The sequence below is a fragment of the Vigna radiata genome, chromosome 8 (assembly GCF_000741045.1).
Source record: "Vigna radiata var. radiata cultivar VC1973A chromosome 8, Vradiata_ver6, whole genome shotgun sequence".
Taxonomy (NCBI): domain Eukaryota; kingdom Viridiplantae; phylum Streptophyta; class Magnoliopsida; order Fabales; family Fabaceae; genus Vigna; species Vigna radiata.
The window spans coordinates 8,226,390-8,233,944 of record NC_028358.1 but is presented as its reverse complement, the minus strand read 5'-3'; the positions used below and the strand labels follow the sequence as shown (position 1 = coordinate 8,233,944).

The 7,555-nt window shown below is 36.2% G+C and overlaps 1 long non-coding RNA gene across 1 annotated transcript; it reads right to left on the bottom strand.

Moving 5' to 3' along the window:
• Positions 1-6,175: 6,175 nt before the first annotated feature.
• On the bottom strand, positions 6,176-7,050 carry LOC106771787. The gene is made up of 4 exons (XR_001376517.2): positions 6,882-7,050; positions 6,575-6,692; positions 6,439-6,497; positions 6,176-6,310 (listed from the first exon to the last, which is right to left on the bottom strand). It is a non-coding gene; the product is annotated as an uncharacterized LOC106771787 (long non-coding RNA).
• Between the last annotated feature and the right edge of the window lie 505 nt (positions 7,051-7,555).

Sequence of the window (7,555 nt, the reverse complement as noted above, 5' to 3'; positions counted from 1 at the left end):
ACTACTCTTTTAAGGTCACCCTAGGCTAGAGCAACCCAAGTGGCCTCCTCTAGCCACCTTCCTCCAAGAGTTGGCCCAACCTCTCTTAGAGAAACTTTAAACACATCTTCCCTAACCACACAACTCACCAAAACCATGAGCTATCAACACCTTTCACCACCACCAAATTCCGCAATCTTCATCCATGAACTTATGGATTGATTTGCTTCTAGATTTGGCTTGTCCTAACTAGAGCATTTTTGCCATCATTTGATATCGAGAGCCTTGGTTCTTCAAAGAGCTAAGTTTCTTGATTTTGATCCTTTGTTATTTCCTTGTTGTTTAATGCTTTCCTTACTTGTCTTGCGTTATTTCTTCCATCTATCATTTTTTTTCTGGCACTAAACTGGGATGATTTTGAAACTTAAACTGCATATAGCCCAGTTATCCAAAAAAACACGTAAAAATACTCAAATGAAAGCTCTTTGAGTCTAGTTTCAAACAAAAGCAAAAATTAAATTCATTTGGACTTTTGTAGAGAACGTTATGAGTAAAACACTCAACAAAGGTCAATACTGCCAGAATGTTGTCATTAGCGTTTTACAAGTTTTGTTTTGTTAGTTTTGGCTACTGTTTTCTGCCTTTTTTATTTTGAGTCATTTCTTAATGTTTTCTTGGGTCTTTTATTGATTTATATTTAGTGCATTTCATTGATTGAGTCATTTTAATTTTTTTATCCATCCATGTTTGTCTAGAGTCATGTGTAGTTCTTTTCTTGTCAATTTTCTCTAGTAACTTTGAAAAATCATAAAAAAAAAAATATAACTTAGTTTGCAAAACTGCACCATATACAACCATTTGAGGGTCTTATATTTGATTTTTTGGGTTCATACTTGCCATTAGATCATTGGCATGCTCTTAAAAAAATTTTCCCTATTGATGTTTCTAATTTTCAACTCCATTTTTGATTCTAGTAGGATTCTCTTCTATTTTGTGTTTCTTGTCTTTGTGGCTTTTAAAACCCATAAATCACCTCTGTTCCAAGTTTGTGTGGTCTTATTTTTCACCATAAAAGAGTGGAAAAAGAAGTGCTAAAAGCTTTTAAGCAAAAGGCCTCTAAAGAGTACCAAAAGAGAGCCTAAAAAGTGCTGAAAATTATTGTGTGCTTAGACCACTACTATTGTTTTTGTGTAATCTGTTTTGGAACGTGTTTTGCTCACTCTTTTGGGTTTTTATCTTCACTTTCTAGTGGCTAAAAGTCTTGGCTATGATGTTAAAAGAGTGGCCTTAGTGCCCCATTTGCTCAAAGTGGCCAAAAGACAAGAACCACCCACTTTTCTTCTAGTAGTTTTTGTTTTGTGAATCTATTCTAGCACCTTTCATTAGGATTTCTTTTGAGTGCTAACCTTTCTTTCTTAAACTTTAATTTCTTGTTTGTCTTCTTGGATTTCTTAGTTTTGTCATAATTAAATTCCTTTTGCAAAGCCTTTCTTGTTTTTGGACCTTTTTATTGCTTTTATCCCTTGTTTCATCTTGCACAATTTTGGCTTTACTTTGTGTGGTGTAGGTTCTCTTTGTGAGATAATCCAATATCTTAGAGGCATCCTTCTAGGTGGTGGAGACCCAAAGGGAGCTTGAAGTCTAGAGTGGTAGCCAAAAAGAAAGGAGAGAAACACCTTGGGAGGTAGCTTTGATTTGGTTGTAATTTTGGCTTTGTAATCTTTCTTCTTTTTTCTCTTGTAACTCACGACCTTGTTAGGTGTCTTGGGGGAGTCTTTGGTGCTCAATCTCATCTCCTAACAAGAACCTTTATTTCTTAGTAAATTTCGTTTATAGTTGGTTGGTTGGAGGAACCAAAGTTCTTCTAACTTAATCATTAGGCCGCATAGCTAGTTTATTTGCTTTCTTTAATTGTGATAGCTTAGTGTGTGTCAACTTTAATTTCAACTTTAGTTCCCTTTGAGAAATTTGGTTCAAGAGTGCCTAAGGTAAAATTTAGCTAGGAAAGGTTTGGTATTTAAGAAATCCATTGTGATTCACCTCCCTTTCCTAGAAGTGAACTTGGGTGTCTTTTGCCTCCTTAAGTCTCTTAAGGAACTTTCTTTGAAATTTAAGTATTTGTTTGTTGCATTGCATCTTTTTGAAAACCTTTAAGGATGTCTAAGACTAATTCCTATGAAATTGGAAGTGACTCTAGTGAGGATGTTAAACCCACTTTAAAAAAATTAGCAAAAGAGCTAAAGTCACTTAAAATTTGGCAAAGACAAGAAACTCTTCTCAAAGAAAAAGAAAGAATTGAAAGAGAAGAGTATCTTGCTAAGTTGGAAGAAGAACTTAGAGTCCTTAATGAAAAACAACGAAAAGCCCAAGAGGAAATAAAGAGAAGTAGGAGTCATACAAGGAGGAGTTCTAAAACTCCCACTCAACTCACACACCATGAGGTAGATAGTAGGATTGCAAACCAATACTATCAACCTCACCCACATAGAATTCATGATAGAGAGCACACTCAAAGACAGGTTAGAGTAGACCTCCCCCATTTCCATGGGAAAGAAGATGTTGAGGCATACTTATATTGGGAAATGGAAGTTGAACAACTATTTGAGTGTCATCAAGTGAGTGAGGAGAGAAAGGTCACATTGGCCACATTAATTTTCCAAGGGAATGCCATGTATTAGTGGACCTCCCTTGTGAGAGAGAGAAGACTCTTTAATTTTCCCCAAGTCACCTATTGGAATGACTTGAAAAGTGCCATGAGAACAAGGCATATTCCCTCATACTACATAGGGAGCTAATGGACAATCTTCAAAGACTCCAACAAAGAGACATGAACATTGAGAGCTATAGGCAAAATATGGAGCTCTACATGTTGAGGGCGGAAATTAGGGAGGAAAAAGAGACCACCATCTTTAGGTTTCTAAGTGGTCTTAGTCTTGAGATTAGGGATAGAGTGGAATTGTTGCCCTACCAAGACTTAAATGACTTGGTACAAATTTGCATTAAGGTAGAGCAACAACTCTTAAGAAAAAGTTTGAAAGCTTTCCATTCTAACTCTAGTGTTAAGAAAGACTACAAGAGGGAGGGTAAGCAAGTGGTAGAAGAAGAAACCTCTAGGAATCTAGGAGGGACAAGAGAGAAAAGAAAGAAAAAGAGAGGCCAAGGGTGGGAACATCATCTCACACTCACACTAGTGAAATTAAGTGTTTCAAGTGTCTTGGTAGAGGTCACATTGCATCACAATACCCTACCAAAAAGACCATGATCTTAAGGGGTATTGATTTATATAGTAGGAAAGATGAGGAAAGTGAGAGTGAGAGTGAGAGAAATGGTGCAAAGAAAGAAGAAGAAATCCCAAGTGAGGATGCCCATCCTTGTGAGGGAGAACTTCTTATGATACGAAGGGTTCTCCATAATCAACTTAGTTCACAAGAGCACACACAAAAAGATAACATCTTCCATACTAGATGTAAAATCTTAGACAAAACATGTTTCCTTGTTGTGGATAGTGGCTCATGTTCAAATTGTTGTAGCATTAGGTTGGTTAACAAGCTTGGATTAGCTACTTTTCCTCATCCTCGATCTTATAAACTTCAATGGATCAATGAGGACAAAGAATTGGAAGTTAATCAACAAGTGATTGTCAAGATATCCATAGGAAATTATGAAGATAGTGTGCTATGTGATATAGTACCTATGGATGCTTGTCACATTTTATTGGGAAGGCCTTGGCTTTTTGATAGAGAATCTCTACATAATGGCCACACCAATAAAATAACCATCACTCACAATATAAAGAAATTTGTACTTCATCCTCTTACACCTTCTCAAGTAGAAGAGGATCAAGCACAAATGACAAATAAAATAGAAAAAGAAAGAGAAAAAGAAGAAGGTAAAAAGAAAATAAAAGACACCTTTTATTCTAAGTGTCAAAGCATGCTGCACAAGTTTCAAGAATGCCCCAACAAGAAAATTATGATGTTAAGGGCCAAAAGCTTGAGTAAAAGTGTAAAAATCTCCTTGCCATCTTCCTCTAGAAGCATGGCAAGAAAAGACCCAAAGCATCATTGTTTGGGAAATAAAACTTCCAAGAAAAATGCTCCTACTTTCCAAGACCTTAATCATTCACTTGATTTAAGGTGTATCCTTATTGGGAGCTACATCCTTCACATACTCACTATTATAACACTTGTTCTAACTTATGTTATAAAATGGGTATTTGACCCTGGTGGAAAACTAAGGAAGAATTGATGATTATGAAGAAAAGGAAGTTGCCTTTAACCCATGTTGAAGGTTTTAGGGCAAATCCTTTTCAAGAGGAGGGGATGATGGCATACCCCTTGCCATAACCTAGGACATTAATGAAGTGTTGAAGGCATCTATGGAAGATGGGCCTAGACCCTTTCTCTTGGGCCATCTTAAGTCATAATGAAGATTTAGTAGAGTAAGAATAATTTTGGGCCTTGTATTTTAAGCCAAGTAGTCTAGATTTTATTTGGGCTTTGTATTTTCGGCCGAGTAGTCTAGATTTTATTTGGGCTTGGTATTATGAGCCTAGTAATGTAGGATTTCAATCTGGCCTTGTATTTTGGGCCAACTAGAATAGGATTTTGACCAAACAAGTCAACAAAGGGTCAAGGCCCAAAGTTGACTATGCTTGGACCTCCAAAATGGGTGTGTTGACCAAGGGGTCAACATTTTGGCTAAGCTTGGAGNACAAGGGAGNANNATTTCGTCCTAGANATGTGGANGCTTCCCATTGGAGAGTTTTCCTCCTAGTTAGTGACCACGTGTCACTCTAGGAATGAAGAGTTTTTCCATAGGTAGTGGCCACATGTCACTCTCTCATTTGAGAGGATTTTTGCCACTTGTCTCCCTCCTATTGGAGAGGATTTCTCCTTGCTCTCCAAGACAACCAAGGTGGCTCTTTTAGTTAGGTTAAAGTTTCAGCCCCTTTTGAGACACCTTAGCCTATAAATAGAGGTGCTCTCCATCATGTAATTACCTTTGATTTAGAGTAAAGTTATGCTGCCATTTTTGTGCCAAACTACTCTTTTAAGGTCACCCTAAGCTAAAGTAACCCAAGTGGCCTCCTCTAGCCACCTTCCTCCAAGAGTTGGCCCAACCTCTCTTAGAGAAACCTTAAAAACATCTTCCCTAACTACACAACTCACCAACACCATGAGCTATCAACACCTTTTACCACCACCAAATTCTGCAATCTTCATCCATGAACTTATGGCTTGATTTGCTTCTAGATTTGGCTTGTCCTAGCTAGAGATTTTTGCCATTACAGGATATATAACAATACTTACTACACATTAAACTATAAAAGCCTAAACAAAAATAATCAAGATAAGACTCATTATTCTTAAGTAGCAGGATCCGTTCCAATAGAAGGGCTATCAGCAAAATATTCTTGATGCTTGAGTGGCAGGATCTGTTCCAATAAAAGGGATATCGACAAAATATTCTTAATGCCTTAAATTCATGTCATGTTGTCCATAAAGGATAATAAGCAAATTCAATGTAAAGGAAAATAACATAGTTACAATACAATTAGGAAAAATAAATTATATATGTTATCTTCGATGTCTAAATAAAAAGCATCACATTGATGTAAATAGAAACTTAAAAACATATCTTGAACACAAGGNATATATATATATATATATATATATATATATATAATATAAATTGATATAATAAAAGATCGAAATTGATAAATAATACTTTATATTGTATATTGACCTTTGTTTATCAAGAGTCTAAAAAAGAATGTCAAGAAACGTTATTTACAGAAAAAGCACTATACTTCCCAAATAGATTGTACAAAAAAAATTAGGACAAGCTATGTTCAGGTTAACAACCTTAGTATTAAGCATTTAATTTACTAATAAGATTATTTTTCTTTACTCTTATTTATGCTCTTCCAATTCATCCAAATAACCTGACTTTACTACTTTAATTCTCTTCTTTTTCTTTTTTTTTTTCATATTTCAATCTATCACTTTCTTTCATACCATCTAAATGAAGCATAAGGGAACAAGTGTTTCTCAGAGACTCCTAAACTCATTTCACATGCATAAACAAACTTTCACAAAAGGTTCAATAAATTTTAGGAAACCACAAATCAAGTTCAATAGAAGAATATTTCTCAAATTAACGAACACATGAATAGTTAGCTCTGATGCAGTAATTCAAGGTTCAAAATAAAATAAAAGCTATATGATAAAAGATTCAACAAAAACATAGGTAAAATGAACATATTGAAGTGCTTCTACTGCAACTTCAACAACAAAAGTTTTGAGTGACAACAACTACCAATCTAGTCCTGAAAAAAAATGAACATTTCTAGTCAAGCTCACAATATATAAAAAAGAAATTCAATGGCTAAAAATCCATTTTTGAAAGTGTACTGAACCCAATTCTATGTCCGGAAAACAAACATTATATTCCTACCTCCGGTTTCAAGTCTTTGTGAATGATGCCGTGAGAGTGCAATACTCGGAGACCAGAGCCTGCATCAAACTTCAATTCATGTTATATGCCATCAAAGGCGATATTACAACAAACCAAAAATGCAAATAAAAGTTACCAGGCTGGTGCATGAATTTTCTAGGAGTTTGTTATTGAACTCTTCCATTGCTTCTAATATAAGAAGGCAGGTTCCCTCCAGCACAAAACTCAAGAACAAGGTACAAACATCCATCATCCTTACCACCAGACAAAAACAACAAGCTTCAACCAACGTCAACCCTCCCAACAAATAAAGTCATAATCTTTTCAACTTATTCAGTTTCAAAATCAAAATTAAGAAAAAAGGTGACTAAATAAAAGGGGAAAAACCACCAGAGCAACAAAAATGGGAAATAATTGAAATGGAAGGGGAAAGAAAATAGAACCTGAAAGAAGTGAAGAAGACGAATGATATTGGGGTGGTTAACAGAGGGCAAGAAGTTTATCTCGCAATGCAAAGAAGCCTTGAGGCGAGGGTTGAGTTTGGAGAAGAAGACCTGCTTCATCGCCATGTCCTTGCTCCGCTCTCCACGCTAGGGAGTACGAACCCTCTCCGATTTTCGATTTCAGAAGATAGCAGAGTTTACCTGACATTTTGTCCCCATCAGCACCTTCTAGAACCACGAGGTGGTGAAGGTTTTTTACCTTCATAGGCAAATTTGCCTCATATATTACCAAAGTAGGCAAATTCAAACAAATTCAAAGTCAAGGGAAAGTCGTGCTACTCCCTGACGACTTCAAAAACAGAAGTCGTGCCACCATTGCACGACTTCACACTGTTCATATGAACAGCGATGAAGTCGTGCTACATAAAAACGACTTCAAGCTGTTGTAATCGATTACGCTGTGCTGTAATCGATTACCAAAAGCTAAAGTCGTGCCACCCCTGCACGACTTCAGCTTTATAGACCAAAACCAGTGTGGTAATCGATTACTTGGACCTTGTAATCGATTACCTGCACTCTGATTTGTGTAATTTGCTTGGTAATAGATTACCAGTGTGTAATGGGCAAAAAATTCCCCTTGTAATCGATTACCACTGGCTTGTAATCGATTACCA